This window comes from Saccoglossus kowalevskii, chromosome 15 (genome assembly GCF_978046115.1).
Source record: "Saccoglossus kowalevskii chromosome 15, keSacKowa6.1, whole genome shotgun sequence".
NCBI lineage: Eukaryota > Metazoa > Hemichordata > Enteropneusta > Harrimaniidae > Saccoglossus > Saccoglossus kowalevskii.
The window spans coordinates 13,737,588-13,755,362 of record NC_140655.1 but is presented as its reverse complement, the minus strand read 5'-3'; the positions used below and the strand labels follow the sequence as shown (position 1 = coordinate 13,755,362).

Here is a 17,775-nt window from a genome sequence, read left to right as displayed (position 1 = left end):
CTATATGATACATATATACCCAGTTTTATAATAAGAGTACATTGCAAGTGTATATTTCTAAAACAAAAAGACGAGCGTGCCAGGATTCGAACCTGGAATCTTCTGATCCGTAGTCAGACGCGTTATCCGTTGCGCCACACGCCCCATAATAACAGAGATCACATAGTCATACTTTGAGCTCACTATCGTCTTGACACATCTTTGGGTCATCAAAACTGAATATTGACCACCTAATTTGATAGCTCGTTTTGTATTGTCCCCTCTGCATACATGTTGTCTAATTAGTGCCATAAGTCAGCTTAATCTCTTTCTATTATCAATAATTCTTTTGTGATTAAGCTTTTGGCTTACGTGATATAGTGACAAGACTATTCGAAAACGAACAGCACCATAATATTCAGTTGTTTTACCATTCCTATGTACATTACAATGTGTTTCTAAAACTATTATATGTTGCAACAGCATATCCGGGAGTTATGTTTTCACCAAATTGGTTAGGTCACGTGATATGTGTCTGGTATTGGTCTAAAAACCATGTACCTAAAACACTCATGAAATATGTATTAAAAGAAACTCTTCAAATTAAATGGCCATGTTGTTTATGATACCACATAATATACATTTCTGACAACCTCGTCGGAAGTGAAATTATAGTTCTATGACCATTGCGTGATTGTTCCTGGTTGTCACGGTGATTCTGCACATGGTCAAGTTATATATTGCTTGTAATTTATTATTAAATATTATTTGACGGGATATGGTCAGCAGGGTAATAAATGGAACCACCACTGAGTGAGACTTCTGATCAGAGTTTCATTTGTGCATGTATTTTCGCTCAACAGACCACAAACTGCAATCGCAATATTTATGAAATTTTAATAACATACAATATAACAAGTGTTTAAATTGTAATTGGCTTTATATAAATACATGTACATATGAACTAGTGCGCACATTCGGGTCAAAGTCTGACCACCATTCACACATTTTTACCACATGAAAAATACATTTCCCAAATATTTTTTTTTTTATCAAACATCCTATATGATTAGTGCATTCGCGTAAAGTAAAGACTGGACATTTGAAATTATGAGTCCTTGGACATATTTTACAACAAAATATGTTTTCTTATTGTCACTAGAATACAGAACACGATGGCTCTTTTGTTCCAGTGTACCAAAATAATCAAATTGATATTTTAATTTTGTATTTTAAAGGGCGGTAGTCGTCGTGGCACGCATGCGCGAGATACGTGGGTCTCGTATAAACAAAGATGGCAACTTTGGCTGTTGCGCAGATCAACGAGTATAACCTGAGACGTTACCAAGCTTTAATTAGATATCTGTAGGTGATTGGAAGGTATCGAAGGAGTCACCGGTGGTAATTAGTGCAAGTCGCGCCTAGGTCAAATCTCATACTTGTGAATTCAATTAGAAGAGCGCATTGGTTTCTGGGAAAATCAATGCTTATCAACACAAATGTCACACATGCGCAGAGCGACGACCACCGTCCTTTAAATATGCAAATAAACGTCATACAGATATATGTTGATTCAATTTGTTACGCGCCATGGTTTCCTTTCTTTCTTCTCTGAGGACTAGATTAGAATCTACTACAGTAACTAAATAGGTCCTACATTTAAGGCATTAAAACCACTTGAATAAACTACTGTGAATAAATGCCCAGACCTGGTTAACGAATCAATCTGTCCAAGCAGCATTTATATGTTTCTTATAAACCTAACGAGAATACGCATAGTAACAACAGTACAACTACACATTATGTTTTGTCATTTATGATGGTCGCTCTCCCGGTGTAATGAAAGATCGGCTTCTTCAACTTGTATTTGTAAAGTATGTTAAATTCTTCGCTTTGTCTCAATATGAAGAGATTTTTCCAGTCACTCATAGTTCCTGTTAACATAAATGAAAAGACAGAAAATTTAGTGTCACATAAATTAGATAAGTGCAAACTCTCTACTCATCTTATCACAGAACAATTCACTGTGCGTCGTAACAACCGCGAACACGACACATCTTGTAAATATAATACTACGACACAAGCACGTATTTCTTACACCGCAAACATCTGAAATAGTATTTATTCGATTGATATTATTTGTTATTATATATTGAAAACATTATTGAACAAATATATGTGCATTGTCTTTGAATAAAATTAAATGGTTTTTAAATTAATCTGTTTTCTAATGCATTATGATCTATAGGCGTACTCGACTAATAGTAAAAATGGAAATTTTAAAAATAAACAGATTCTTAATGTTTTACTGAAAAATCGTTTAAATGGAAATTATGGCTGAATAACTTTTCTTTATGTCATTCAAATACAAGTTCAGGCATGCCAATTTAAGACAGTTAATCATAAAGTATAATTTATGTGACATCGATTCCATCGCTACAGTATGTCCGTTCCTTTCACTGTGCATGTCATTTGTTTATGAATATTGTATGGAGATAATTAATATTAGTCATTCACTGGAATATATATTTATACACATATTTATGAAACTAATAATTGTGTTCACAATAATAATATAGTGATGCAATACGTAGTGATATTTCCACCAAAAGAACTTTATTCATCGCAAATAACACCGAATAAACGGCAAGGTAAATACTACGTCAATGCACGCAATACATATTTACTATAATTTGACGTGGATGATGTAAGTAATTGATTACAGAGCTCAGATATTAATTTGATATCAAAATGTTGCATTTAAATGATAAAAACGCCTCATATATGCCAATATTTGGCTATGATAAATATATATTATTAATGAATATACTGTAACGAAATCATTAAACTCGATTTACAGTCTGTCTCCCTCGCGTACATGTATAAAGTTGCCGTTTATGTTTGTTATACTGCTTTCAACGGTACGTGTTATTATACACGGAAAAATATTTAACAGAATCTTGTAAAAATACATCAGTCTCGTTTATGTTTCGATGTAAAGCAACACTAGGCCCTAGAGGTCGCTGTAATAATATTCCCAATGTTTAGAATTGCGGCCGCAACTTGAAACATTTGCGATGAATAAAGTTCTTTTGGTGGAAATATCACTACGTATTGCATCACTATATTATTATTGTGAACACAATTATTAGTTTCATAAATATGTGTATAAATATATATTCCAGTGAATGACTATTATTAATTATCTCCATACAATATTCATAAACAAATGACATGCACAGTGAAAGGAACGGACATACTGTAGCGATGGAATCGATGTCACATAAATTATACTTTATGATTAACTGTCTTAAATTGGCATGCCTGAACTTGTATTTGAATGACATAAAGAAAAGTTACTCAGCCATAATTTCCATGGAAACGATTTTTCAGTAAAACATTAAGAATCTGTTTATTTTTAAAATTTCCATTTTTACTATTAGTCGAGTACGCCTATAGATCATAATGCATTAGAAACCAGATTAATTTAAAAACCATTTAATTTTATTCAAAGACAATGCACATATATTTGTTCAATAATGTTTTCAATATATAATAACAAATAATATCAATCGAATAAATACTATTTCAGATGTTTGCGGTGTAAGAAATACGTGCTTGTGTCGTAGTATTATATTTACAAGATGTGTCGTGTTCGCGGTTGTTACGACGCACAGTGAATTGTTCTGTGATAAGATGAGTAGATAGTTTGCACTTATCTAATTTATGTGACACTAAATTTTCTGTCTTTTCATTTATGTTAACAGGAACTATGAGTGACTGGAAAAATCTCTTCATATTGAGACAAAGCGAAGAATTTAACATACTTTACAAATACAAGTTGAAGAAGCCGATCTTTCATTACACCGGGAGAGCGACCATCATAAATGACAAAACATAATGTGTAGTTGTACTGTTGTTACTATGCGTATTCTCGTTAGGTTTATAAGAAACATATAAATGCTGCTTGGACAGATTGATTCGTTAACCAGGTCTGGGCATTTATTCACAGTAGTCTATTCAAGTGGTTTTAATGCCTTAAATGTAGGACCTATTTAGTTACTGTAGTAGATTCTAATCTAGTCCTCAGAGAAGAAAGAAAGGAAACCATGGCGCGTAACAAATTGAATCAACATATATCTGTATGACGTTTATTTGCATATTTAAAGGACGGTGGTCGTCGCTCTGCGCATGTGTGACATTTGTGTTGATAAGCATTGATTTTCCCAGAAACCAATGCGCTCTTCTAATTGAATTCACAAGTATGAGATTTGACCTAGGCGCGACTTGCACTAATTACCACCGGTGACTCCTTCGATACCTTCCAATCACCTACAGATATCTAATTAAAGCTTGGTAACGTCTCAGGTTATACTCGTTGATCTGCGCAACAGCCAAAGTCGCCATCTTTGTTTATACGAGACCCACGTATCTCGCGCATGCGTGGCACGACGACTACCGCCCTTTAAAATACAAAATTAAAATATCAATTTGATTATTTTGGTACACTGGAACAAAAGAGCCATCGTGTTCTGTATTCTAGTGACAATAAGAAAACATATTTTGTTGTAAAGTATGTCCAAGGACTCATAATTTCAAATGTCCAGTCTTTACTTTATGCGAATGCACTAATCATATAGGATGTTTGATAAAAAAAAATATTTGGGAAATGTATTTTTCATGTGGTAAAAATGTGTGAATGGTGGTCAGACTTTGACCCGAATGTGCGCACTAGTTCATATGTACATGTATTTATATAAAGCCAATTACAATTTAAACACTTGTTATATTGTATGTTATTAAAATTTCATAAATATTGCGATTGCAGTTTGTGGTCTGTTGAGCGAAAATACATGCACAAATGAAGAAACTAATAATTGTGTTCACAATAATAATATAGTGATGCAATACGTAGTGATATTTCCACCAAAAGAACTTTATTCATCGCAAATAACACCGAATAAACGGCAAGGTAAATACTACGTCAATGCACGCAATACATATTTACTATAATTTGACGTGGATGATGTAAGTAATTGATTACAGAGCTCAGATATTAATTTGATATCAAAATGTTGCATTTAAATGATAAAAACGCCTCATATATGCCAATATTTGGCTATGATAAATATATATTATTAATGAATATACTGTAACGAAATCATTAAACTCGATTTACAGTCTGTCTCCCTCGCGTACATGTATAAAGTTGCCGTTTATGTTTGTTATACTGCTTTCAACGGTACGTGTTATTATACACGGAAACATATTTCACAGAATCTTGTAAAAATACATCAGTCTCGTTTATGTTTCGATGTAAAGCAACACTAGGCCCGAGAGGTCGCTGTAATAATATTCCCAATGTTTAGAATTGCGGCCGCAACTTGAAACAGTTGAACAGTTTTCATAAACTTTTTGGATTTCGGCATTCCCACGATGTATCATTAGAATTAAAAGATGTATAATAATAATGTTATTACGAGGATAGACAGTACGCCGCCGCATCGATACTCCGCTGTACTGTATACGTGCATACTTTGAGGTATCCTCGTAATAACCTCATATTATTGTGATCCCTCAGACATTACTAGTTCAAACACCGGGCTTTAAATGTCGCAGTCATATGTATCCACCAACAGTTGTACAGAAATACCCTGTTGAGCGTCGACTGGACAGCTGCCCTCATATAAGACTTCTTAGAAAAAAACAATCAGAATATCATTTGAATTGTGATGTTTCATAATCATTAGCCTACGTGCATGACATGGCATAATTTTAATGCCTGTAATCTCCAATTAACAATTCAAAAATACAATTACGCTAATGACTATTCAAGTTTCGGTTTCGGTCTTATGTAAGTTAGCATAGAAAATTAATATAATTTCAGAAAACGTGTAGATGGGATTCAATCATATTATTGGAACCTCGAACTTATCTGTAAACGGACATCTGTCATGAATTTGTTTTTGCGTATCTGTTAATCGACTTAATTAGCTGATTATTAGCGAATTGCTGTGTTATGTCTGTCATCGTTTAGGCCTATGAATATCAAAGTGTATATCGGTCTTATGCAGTTATTTAGAAAATTAATATTATTTCAGTAAACGTGTGGATTGGATTCAAACATATTATTGGAACCTCGCACTTATGTGTCAACGGACATCACAGGAAAAGATAGTAGAGGCAGAGAAAAACCAGGGAACTTTCTTTCGTTATCTTATTTCAAAGTAGGCACGCTCGCAATGTGAGACAAATTTTAATTCGGTTTAGATTGGTATATTGACCTGTATACGTTGTTAAATTCGAAATGTACCGACTGGTTCCAAGATAGAGCTAAAATGGATTAGCTCCATGATCCAACCATTTTATATGCATGTATTTCATTGTGACATTTTACATGGCCCAGTTTTTTTTATATTTAATAGTTTTTTGTGTTTTTTTCAAAATGTCTACGAACTCTTGTCCAAGAGCAGCTCGAGCCGATAATGTAGAACACAGTTTTAACATGCTATTTGTTGTGAGAGTAGTTAAATTATTAAGAAAATCTTCTTAATATTATAAAAATATTCTTCGATCTTGGAATCGTCGCCCATCATACCATGACAGTTACATTGCCGAAGTTTATTCTCAGCACAGTCTTACTATATAATGTTCTATATGATACATATATACTGACATGCCCAGTTATATAATACTAGTAAATTGCAAGTGTATATTTCTAAAACAAAAGAAACGAGCGTGCCAGGATTCGAACCTGGAATCTTCTGATCCGTAGTCAGACGCGTTATCCGTTGCGCCACACGCCCTTTGGTAACGGAGTTCACATAGTCATACTTTGATCTCACTATCGTCTTGACAAATCTTTGGGTAATCGAAATTGAATATTGATCCCCTAATTTGATAGCGATTTTATATTGTCCCAACTGCATACATGTTGTCTAATATGACCAATAACATTAGCTTTATCTCTTTTTATTATCAATAATTCTCTGGAAATTGTCACGTGATTAAGCAATTTGGCTTACGTGATATAGAGGCAAGACTCTTCGAAAACGAACAGCGCCAAAGTATTCAGTTGTTTTACCATTCATATGTACATTTCCATGTATTTCTAAAACTACATGTATTATATATTGCAACAACATATCCGGGAGTTATGTTTTTACCTACTAGTAATTGATTGATCACGTGATGTGTATAGATTTAGACATGTCTTGTATTGGTCTAAAAACCATGTACCAAAAACACTCTTCAAATTAAATGGCCACATAATATACATTTCTGACAACCTCGTCGGAAGTGACATTGTATTTATATGACCAATCTGCGTGATTGTTCCTGGTTGTCACGGTGATTCTGCACATACCATCTAACGACTTGTCATGGTCAAGTTATATATTGCTTGTAAATTATTATTAAATATTATTTGACGGAATACGGTCAACAGGGTAATAAATGGAACCACCACTGAGTGAGACTTCTGATCAGAGTTTCATGATGGTTATTCTTCATTTGTGTATGTATTTTCGCTCAACAGACCACAAGCTGCAATCGCAATATTTGTGAAATTTTAATAACTTTTTCTTCTACAAAAAACATACAATATAACAAGTGTTTAAATTGTAATTGGCTTTATATAAATACATGTGCATATGAACTAGTGCGCACATTCGGGTCAACACTCCATATTATTAACGAAAGACAAAATCTGGCCACCATTCACACATTTTTACCACATGAAGAATACATTTGCCAAATATTTTTTTTTATTAAACAGACAAACCATGATTAGTGCATTCACGCAAAGTAAAGACTGGGCATTTGAAATTATGAGTCCTTGGACATACTTCAAAACAAGATCTGTGTGCTTATTGTCACTGTATAATACAGCATACGGTAGCTCTTTTGTTCTAGTGTACCAAAATTATCAAATTGAAACGCCTCATAAATGCCAATATTTGGGTGTTTTTATTATTTGAAAGCAATTACTAACTCACTTTACATTACCGGGTTATGATAAATATATATTATTAATAAATTAAAACACATTTACAGTCTCTGTTCCTCGCGTACATGTATATAGTTGCCGTTTATGTTTGTTACACTGCTTTCAACGGTACGTGTTATTTATACATGGAAACATATTTCACAGATTCTTGAAAAAATACATTAGTCTCGTTTATTTTTCAATGTAAAGCAACGCTGGGCCCTAGAGGGCGCTATAATAATATTCCCAATGTTTAGAATTGCGGCCGCAACTTGAAACAGTTGAACAGTTTTTATAACATGATCCGATCATAGCATCCGATCAAATAACAGACTTCCTATATAGGAATCAATGAATTACAAGTTGTTATGTGATACAAGTTGTGCTTAACACCTATCAGGGTGTAAGCTAGCCCTGCTTTCACAAAGTTGAAGTAAACTAAAAAAAAATACATGAATAATAATAAACGAACACTGCCAATTAATTCTCTGCGACCATAGTCACTTGTATGCGAGGTTATATAATGGGCGTTCATCGTGCTGAGCAATTCAACACCACATTTGTGGATATCTGTCAACAATTATTTACGGGTGCACAGGGAATACATTTTGTTAAGAGTTATTCTTAATATTAATTTCTGAATTATCCTGTCAAAATCAGTTTTTCGAACGGTTTTCTCCCAAAAAACGAAAGAATTTCACAATGTCGAAAATGGAAAGACTTTATCGTAGTGTTTCAAAAGACGTTACACAGAATATGCGTCTACATTTTTAAATCACTTTTCATTTTCTGGATAATCAACTGTTGTCCACAATCTTGATTCTTCATCAAAGTATTATGGGTAAGACATCATACCCACTGTTGTGAGAAATTGAAAACAAATGATATCATCTATAAAGTGAGAAAAACTGATGCGAATTATTTCAAATTTTACATAATACTGATAAAAATTTGAATATTTAGAGAATGAAAAAAAAATGTAAATTACATTCTGCTACATTTGCTAAGCTCTTTCATCTGGGTTCATGATGTTGTTTGGTTTGCTTTGACTTAAGTTTCATTTCAACTTCGATCATTTCTTTTTTTTTCAATTAAGCTTTACAAAAATAAACGATGTGCCGGTGGCAGCTGATCGCCGGCTGACGAGGGTCAAGAAGTTCCAACATTTTATTTGGAATTTGTTTTCCTTCACAGTTAAAACATACTTCGCTCTTTTCACTGACTCCTTAATATATCATTCAGTCGTATAATTTCATCATGCATTTACCTAGCCAGTGTTCATCAGATTGAAGATGTATATTTCCCACGTAATACAGTTATTTTCTGTCAAAGGACATATTTGCAGAATCGGAAATGAGGGACAACTTAAAGCAATCCATATGAATACATCAGCTGTCTGACAAAAACTCTCGACAGAGTCTTTTAAGTGCACGAGGATAATAACAAGAAAATGACCCGACAGTTTACGTCCCAACTGAAAGATTTTTCACAGACAACCATGAGAGTCAAACAGCCTTCCTGTTGTTGGGCGGAAGCTAACTTTTATGCCACACATCAGATGTTACAATCGAATGCAGATACTAGATACCAATACAGCGAAACTTGTTCTTGATTGTAGACCATTCACTTCGCTTACAAAAGTCTTTTCGATTTTAAATCGCCATCCAAATCTATCCAATAGAAATAGCAGTTAGGTATGATTAAACTTGTAAAAGTTTAAATAACTTACTAGTACTTATCTTTAAAGCTGCTTTACAGAATAAATCTTTTCACAAGAGCTATTGTAAATAGTAATATAATGGTGCCCTGCGTTCATTTAAAAAACACTTTTCTATATAGAAATTAGTGCAATTTGTGTGAAATAGCTTACGTGTAAATATAACACCAATGAACAATATGTATTTTAAAAGTAGCCATGTGAAAAGTTTCACAGAAAGATAAAACTTTTTCTATATTTGTTATATCTTTATTAGTATGTGTAAAATTAATAAACAAATAAACAAATAAACAAATAAATAAATAAATAAATAAATAAATAAATAAATAAATAAATAAATAAATAAATAAATAAACTACTGAAATCTTAGAATATAGGTAGAATATAAAAACAAACGTTAATTTATTTTTTGCACTTTTGAAAAAAACAATACCTTACACTGTATAATCCGAACATGGTCTGAATCCCAGTTTGGTGACCAGCCAGCAAGTTCTATATGTATTCCGTAAGCCTATTTCGAGTGAAAAGGGGTATATTTTAGAGAGATACCCAATTCACACACATATCTAACTGAATATATAAATGCCTATGACCTGGTGTTGATTTCAAAAACAAATATTGGTCTGTAAGAATCTTTAAATAAATTATATGAATTTTGCCAAAAATCTAAATAAATTTGTCAAAAACTAAAATGTTAATCTCCAGAAACAGAACGTTAAAGAAGATTTACAATCAGACCATTGGTTGTAAGCTCGTACAGGTACCTAGAGATAACATTCTATACAAATGGAAAATTCACTGGTTATGTATATTCTAAAGCAGTCATTGCCCATACAAAGACTGCAAAACATACGTGCAGCTTTTCAATACATTCATTTAACCAGTTATATGTTATATGGACCCGAAAATAACAAAAAACAGAAATATTCATCTACAATTTATGAAACCTTGCAACCCATACTGCACAAAATCTTGGATGCATTTTTATAGATAGAGAAATAAAAATGCTAAACTACTGGATTCGTGTTAACGACCTACCAATACAAATTACAATGGGAATTTTTATGAAAGACATATTAATGTAATTGACTTTGATATATGAACACAATCACAACATAAAATAACGCAATAACACATTTAGAAAATAATTAGCACTACCAAACAAAAATATATTAATTTATGGGGCCAAACAACAGACCATTTTCTGTACACTGTGAGAATCACGCGTTATGCGTGAAATCGAACGTAAAAACAGGACAAACAAAGGTCATAGCGTCGTAGAGGCGTCAAACATCGCGTGGGATTCGACAAACGCGAAAGTATTTCGGGGACATTGCCATGCTTAATAATTTGCTGTCCACATTTGATATGCAATTTCGATTAAGTAAGGGTATTCGGAAGCAATATTCCTCTGTCGAAGATCGGCCGGTCGGTGTGAGCTACGAAATAAGGAAATTCGAGTTCGAAATCAAATCGTTCGATTTTTGCGGCAGACGTTCGACGCGCGACTTTCATGCATCTCGCGAGATCTCGCAATTGTACGGAAAATCACCTTTTGTGAACATTTAAACAAACTACTGTAACGCCAAGAATATTACACAAACAAGATGGTAGAGTTTAATGCAATGTCCTGTTCTTTTTATTTCTGGACCAGTGTAAACAAAAGCAATCAAAGAAAGCTTAGAAAGAACTCCCATGTGCTGAGAGTATTGGAGACACATTAAATATAATTCGAAATTACTTAGCTGAAAACTAATTATGCAAATCAGAAAATTAATATGACCAGATTTGAGTGTAAAACTAATGAGGTCTGCGCAATGTAACAGAACCAAAAAATTATGAATTATTATGCTTATTAGGGAATTAATATGAACAGATTTTTACCCCAAACTAATTAGGTTTGTACATTGTCCTAGAGCATCTTTGTACTAAGTTTCATTGAAATGGAATAATTAACACCGCGAAAACTCCAAAATTTCGACCCCTCTAAAAATTTGACCGCCTATTTATTTGCCGGGTTTCGGTGTTTTATTTACCTCCAAATTTTCGACTCCACTAAAAATTGCCGACTCATTCTTATTCGAAAATTGCGACCAGTTTTAGTTTTCCCCCAAACGAAAAAAAAACCGATGTGAGCGTTCAAACGGGACCTTCCTCAAAGGCATGAATCCGGGTTTCTGATTGACTGAGAGATTTTTATTTTATTGGTAACGAAAATATATTCTAAATAAACGAAGTTTCAAATAAAAACGAACACAAAAATCTCGGCATGCTGCGTTTCTGAATTGTTGATTATTACTGTACTCAGTAGTGATTATAATAATGTACACAAAATAAATTTGTTGAATGGTTATGAAATACAAATAAAAGTCAACTTAGTTTCATCGTAAGCGAATGATTCCGGTCTCGTATAAACGTTTGATGCTGTAGGATATCCGCCATGTTCTCTTAGGTCAAATAGGTCAAATCGCTAATTAACCAATCAAAAAGCTGGATGATGCGAAAACGGCATGATTTTTTTTAAATAAAAAAATTAGTTGTTTTTAAAAAATAAACTGGTCATCTGAAGAATAATTTAACATTGTTCACAGTGATAACAGCTCATTCTCGAAAGGAAGCTTACCCGCTCACGCTAGTCACGATAAAAATCATACACGTGTACTCTTGAATAGACAGACGTCAATGACTACGGTAAAACTTAGACTCTATTTTAGCCGGCAGGATTGATTGAAATGTCCGAAAAATGACGCCAAAATACACCTTAAAAGTCCCATTTTATTTTCTTAAATCCCATTATATTTTTTAATCCAAGGGCGAATTTACGGCAGAATTTGGTCCCTCAAATCACCGGTACGGTGCTCAAATAAGGGACACGTGAGCTTTGATTCTAACCGGATACATTGCACTGGGTCGGGGAGATCGTTTGCTAAACTTCCATGTATCTTTTGTCCAATGGGTACCTGTACTTCGAACATTCACAAGTTTTCCTAGGTAGTGCGAGACAGCTTTGTCTTTTGACCTATTAGTTTTGTGCTGACCTCTTCTCCGCGTCTTGATGTTTTGTTTTGCTTGTCATAATACTCACTGATTGATGACTTTGTTTAGATTTTGAGTTACAACTCGGCCACGACCTTATTACCAAAAACTAATCAAAACCTAGCATTAGTTCAGAGCATCTATGTACCAAGTTTCATCAAAATCCAATGAGTGGTTGTTTAGATATCAGTGGAACAGTCATGGAACCACTAAAAAATAGCTAATTATCATGCAAATTAGGTAATTAATATGCACGGATTTTTACCAAAAATTAATCAAATCTGCGCATATGTTCAGAGCATCTATGTACCAAGTTTCATCAAAATCCAATGAGTGGTTCTTTAGATATCAGTGGAACAGTCATAGAACAGCTAAAAATTAGCTAATTATCATGCAAATTAGGTAATTAACGAGCATGGATTTTTACCAAAACCTAATCAAATCTGCGCATTGGCCCAGAGCATCTATGCACCAAGTTTCATCAAAAACCAATGTATGGTTCTTGAGATAGCAGTGGAACAGTCGGACACACATACACACATACACACATACACACATACACACATACACACATACACACATACACACATACAGACACACTAACTGCAAAGACTCCCATTTTGTGCTTCGCACATGGGAGTCAAAAACAAAAAAACCTGTATAATAAATAAATAATACAAATCAGTATACACAACATAAATACATAAATATTCATAAATGTACACAACATAAATACATAAATATACACAACATCTCAGAGGCACATTATCATTCAATGCTATGCCAAATAGGCCGTCAATATTGTCAACAATATAAACAAGGTGTTTATATGCTGTTGACAACATCAGAATAACACAAAGTAATTAACCTCACTAGAAAATATATTGTATGGTTCACAATGGTTAACAATACTATAAATATGTAAATAAAGTAAACAAGTAAACTTTTATATAAATAATCCCACAAAAAGTACACAATCAAAACATACCCTGACTCAGTCTAGACAACCGCCACTGTAAACAGCTTCAATCAAATAGTGTAGTTCAGTTTCAGCTAACAGTCTAGGCACGAGATGGAAATGCATAAATTATACACTAAATCAAATTTACATCAAAACAGTCATAAAATATGAAATCATAAAGTGCGTGGTTAGAAAATGCATCAAGTATCACTCAAATGTCATCAGGAGTGCATAAGTATCTGGGGCACAGATCTAGAAGCAGTACCTACACACGAATTGGTGACGTCATAAAATACATGACCTTCAATCGGGGTCGTTTCCTCGGTATATACGAATTGGTATATACAAATTACAATAAAAATACTTAAGACATTACACATAAGGTAAAACAAATCACGTGACAATATAATGATAATAACGGTAATAAATCCTACTAGCTTAACAGTTGAAGAGAACGCTCATATAGTCAGTCGGGTGACGCCGAGGGTCACGAACTGTGTTGCAAAATGGCCGTGTGGTTGAAACTGGGTCATGGCGTGACGCGTGAGGAAGACATCATTAAACACTCAAAATCACAATAAAACGGGGAAGTGGTTGCATATTACGGCGTAGCTAACATGGGAAATAAAAAAACGCCCAATACAAACGACATGGGTTCGAATCACACTAGATACACACTCACCAGAACCGAAGCAATCAGAAACCAGCAATCGTTTTGGCTTTTCCGTTCAACTCATCCGAACACTGGAGTAGTTAGAAAAATGAACACCACTTAACGACCAACGTCGTGGCGTGGTACACAAGCGTGCCATCAAAATAAAACAAAATTAGCCTGAAAAGACAGTGGGTTCGAGTCCCGCTCAGAGCTACCGTAAAAACGTAAATCAAATAAACTGAAATCTCTCAAACCGTAAACAAGTAAACAAAGAACGTCGCAAAAAAATAATAAACCTCACAAAACTCCACCATACAAAACTGAATGAATAAATAATAAACTAACTAACGTCTTAAACTGGACGACGCGCAATTTGTTCAACAGTTTCCAGATTGTGACAAGAGATAAACAAGACCCAAGTCAAGGTAAGTTTTGTTAAAGTGTCGATGGCGTTCCCTATATTACGAAAACAATTCAGGCAACAGACGAATATCTTCTGTGGTGCTGTTGAATTTATACTGTGTCTGCGGAATTGTTGATTGAGGGTTCGAAGCCAGCAGTTAACATTTTGTTAGAAAGTTTCACAATTAAATCAAATATCCAATGATACCAGTATATTTATTTCATTATTTTAACAACTTGCAATGGTGGAAGTTGGTCAAACACGAGTTCTTACACCTAAATAAGTATCAAATATTTGTCGACACATTTATTCTCTCAACCTTGTAGAGGTGGAAATTAATTAAACAACAGGTATTTACTCACAAATATAATGGTCAATATTTGTCCATACATTCATTCTGTCAATTTAAGAACTTGTAAATGTTGGAATTAATCAAATGAGAGTTGTCTACACCAAAATAAGTTTCAAATACTTGTCCATACATTTATTCTCTCAATTTAACAACTTGTAATGGTGTAAAATAATTAAACGAGAGTTGTCTACACCAAAATAAGTCTAAAATATTTGTCCGCACATTTATTCTCTCAATTTAACAACTTGTAATGGTGTAAAATAATTAAACGAGAGCTGTCTACACCAAAATAAGTCTAAAATATTTGTCCGCACATTTATTCTCTCAATTTAACAACTTGTAATTGTGGGAATTAATCAAACGAGAGCTGTCTACACCAAAATAAGTCTAAAATATTTGTCCGCACACTTATTCTCTCAATTTAACAACTTGTAATGGTGTAAAATAATTAAACGAGAGCTGTCTACACCAAAATAAGTCTAAAATATTTGTCCATACATTTATTCTCTCAATTTAACAACATGTAATTGTGGGAATTAATCAAACGAGAGATGTCTACACAAAAATAAGTCTAAAATATTTGTCCGCACATTTATTCTTTCAATTTAACAACCTGTAATTGTGGGAATTAATCAAACGTGAGTTGTTTACATCAAACTAAGTATTTAATATTTGTTGAGACATTTATTCTCTCAATTTAACAACTTGTAATGGTGTAAAATAATTAAACAAGAGTTGTCTACACCAAAATTAATCTCAAATATTTGTCCACACATTTATTGTCACAATTTAACCACTTGTTAATAGTGGAAATTACTTAAATGCGACTTGTTTAATCAGTTGCCATCAATGCAACTTACCCGCAGACAGTGCACAACAGAGTATCATTATTGAGCAATTATAAACAAGAACGTGTCTTGGCATTAGGGTTAGGGTCGGGTCAGGTATGGGCAACGGAATTATTAACAGGAATGTGTCTTGACATTAGGGTTAGGGTCGGGTCAGGTATGGGCAACGCAAATGGCAAACACCCAATAGGCAAGATGTACACTAACGGGTTATGGCATGCATGTAGTTTACACAAGTAAAAACACAAAATTGGCAATTTTTTGGACAATTGTAACTCAATAATAGAAATATGTTGTATTTCTATATATATACACACTATATAGTCTTATCAAATGCAAACACATCCAGTCAATCCAATGTGGTCTTGTGGGTCAGTTCTCTGCATAGTGATCAGGAGGACCTGGGTTCAATTCCCTTGCCTGCCCATCTTTTTCTCGCAAACGTCATTTGGCAATAAAGCTAAATATGACAACAAATTATTTAATTTGCATGACTACCCACATAGCTCAGTTGATTTGTACTATGTCAGCAATGTGAGCGATCGCTGGTTCGAATCCAGTATGTTTAGTTAGATTTTTGAATGCTAGTGAAGACAGTGCTCCTATGAATAGAACTTAAATCCTAACTCCTGTGTGAAGACACTCGTGGTACAGAGGACAAGACAGTGCGCTGGGAACTCAAAGATCGCAAGTTCGAATCACGGATTGGACACTCCTACAAAAGACATGAAAGACGTTGAAAACATAAACAGCGGATTCAAAAACTCAAGTCAAACAGAACACAAGAATACTACCCCACATGGAAGCCAGTGGAAGTCGTCGAAGAACGAACACAGTTGACAGCTGTAGGTCACGTGCAACAACAGACACGAGGAGCATGGCTGCTCTCCAAATGGGTCCCTTCTTTTGTATTGACCCCCTAAGGATTGCTAATCCCCCTTTCTAACTCTTCCCCCAAAAATAATATATCGCCCCTTTTAAAATGTATTGACCCACAAATTAATGAATATTCATGAGCACAGAAACTGCTACGTCATGAATAAATTAGCATAATTTAAAAAAAATTTGCATAAAGTGTAGGTACTCCTTCTGGAGCTCTGCCGTATCTGGTTCTATATCATAAAGAACAATAACAAATTTCAATAAATCTTGCAGCCTATAACTGTCCATAGACGCCATGTATAAAATTTGTCAACAAACTTGAAATGTGAATTTCTCGTAAAAAACATGAAATACAATGCTGAAGAAAATACAATATAAAATACATTGCTTACCAGTGACATTGGCATCAAAATGAATGATTGATGGCCAAAATTAAGTCAGAAAAGAAGAAGAATCTTCCGCCAACATAGCACAAGACAACATTCAAAAATGGCCGGATGCTGAAACATGACCTTTGACCGGTCAAAAGAAAGTAAATAAAGAAATTGTTCTCCGATAAAAATAGTATTAAATCCAAGCATTGCATTATCAAAGATATGAAATTACAACAATAGGGCACTTTACAATGTCAGAAAAATCATTTCACAGAAAAATCTCAAAATTACCAAACATCGTCTCAAGAGGGCGCTGTGTTCAATTTCATGTCTCACAATACAACTTTGAGGAATACTTAACAATTCTGAATCCAAAGGTATTTCAGTAGCAAAGTTCAGAATAAGCAGCCATAACCTTAATATTGAAAAAGGATAGCATACTAATCCAAAAAAACTTTAGAAAATAGAATTTATTAATATATAAAGCGTATTCTATCGTGGTATTGTAGCCCATTTTTATTGTTGATGATAATGAGAAATAAGCTCTTCTAATTTGTATATTTTCCAAACCAAAACTAAAT

The 17,775-nt window shown here is 33.9% G+C and overlaps 2 non-coding genes across 2 annotated transcripts; both read right to left on the bottom strand.

Annotated features, from left to right (window-relative positions):
* Window positions 1–71: 71 nt before the first annotated feature.
* TRNAR-ACG (transfer RNA arginine (anticodon ACG)) lies at window positions 72–144 on the bottom strand. Its single transcript has one exon. It is a non-coding gene; the product is annotated as a tRNA-Arg (tRNA).
* Window positions 145–6,712: 6,568 nt separating this feature from the next.
* Window positions 6,713–6,785, bottom strand: TRNAR-ACG (transfer RNA arginine (anticodon ACG)). The gene has a single exon. It is a non-coding gene; the product is annotated as a tRNA-Arg (tRNA).
* Window positions 6,786–17,775: the final 10,990 nt, after the last annotated feature.